This window comes from Alligator sinensis, unplaced genomic scaffold (genome assembly GCF_000455745.1).
Source record: "Alligator sinensis unplaced genomic scaffold, ASM45574v1 scaffold612_2, whole genome shotgun sequence".
Lineage (NCBI taxonomy): Eukaryota > Metazoa > Chordata > Crocodylia > Alligatoridae > Alligator > Alligator sinensis.
In genome coordinates this window covers 1128101-1129014 of record NW_005842085.1, presented here as the reverse complement: position 1 = coordinate 1129014, position 914 = coordinate 1128101, and positions in this window count along the sequence as shown.

Below are 914 nucleotides of genomic sequence, written 5' to 3'. Positions count from 1 at the left end.
AATTTATGAATATTGCATATTTTAATACAATTCTTTACTTGTTTTCCCCATAATTAAATATCATCATGGGATATCATTAACTTTACACTTATCTAGTATATTCCAAATGTATAGCCTGTGGCAGAAGTGGGACAGCTCTGTAATTGATAGAGATAGTTTAGACATGGTTATTGTGGAAATATATTGGATTAGTAGGTTAATAGCAGGCTGCTGAAAGAAAAGCAGGGTGGGAACAATGGTTGGAGACAACCATCATATGCTAGCACTCAAGGGACAATGCCAGGGCCCTTGTTTACATTTTCTTTCTATATCCCCTGTGAACATTGTTTTTGAGTGGGAGGATTCAAGTTTGTGGCTCCAAATAAGCAGGGGTATGCACTTGCAGTGGCACAAATAATAATAGCACAAATTTGAGCTGCTACTTTGTGCCACAGCACATACCCTTGCATGTGCCCTTTTTTGCAGGGCATGTCTAGCTCCTCCTGGCTCCCGGCTGGGCTCCCTGTGCTGCACAAGCAGGGGAGGAGTGCTGGCTGGAGCATAGTCTGCTTCAGGGCAGAGTTAGCTGGCAGGCAGCCCCTGCAATGAGGCACCCTGTGCCCCAGCCAGCTGGGGAGCGGTGTGCTGCTCCCCTATCTCTGCATGGTTCAGCACAGGGGCTCCACAGCAGAGCCCCCATGCTGAGGTATGTGAGGATTGGGAAGCACCAGCCCAAGGTTGCTTGCTCCCCCATCCTGAGACGCACTGGGCCCCAGACAGCCACCAAGCAGCTGACTGGGATGAGTGTGTCTCAGTGTGGGGGCTCCGCAGTGTGCGGACACAAGGGAGCAGGCAGCTGTAGGCTGCCTGCTCTCTTGTCTTTGCCTTTGTCCTGGTGCACACTATTCTCGCATGCTTTGCACCCTGCTTTTTTC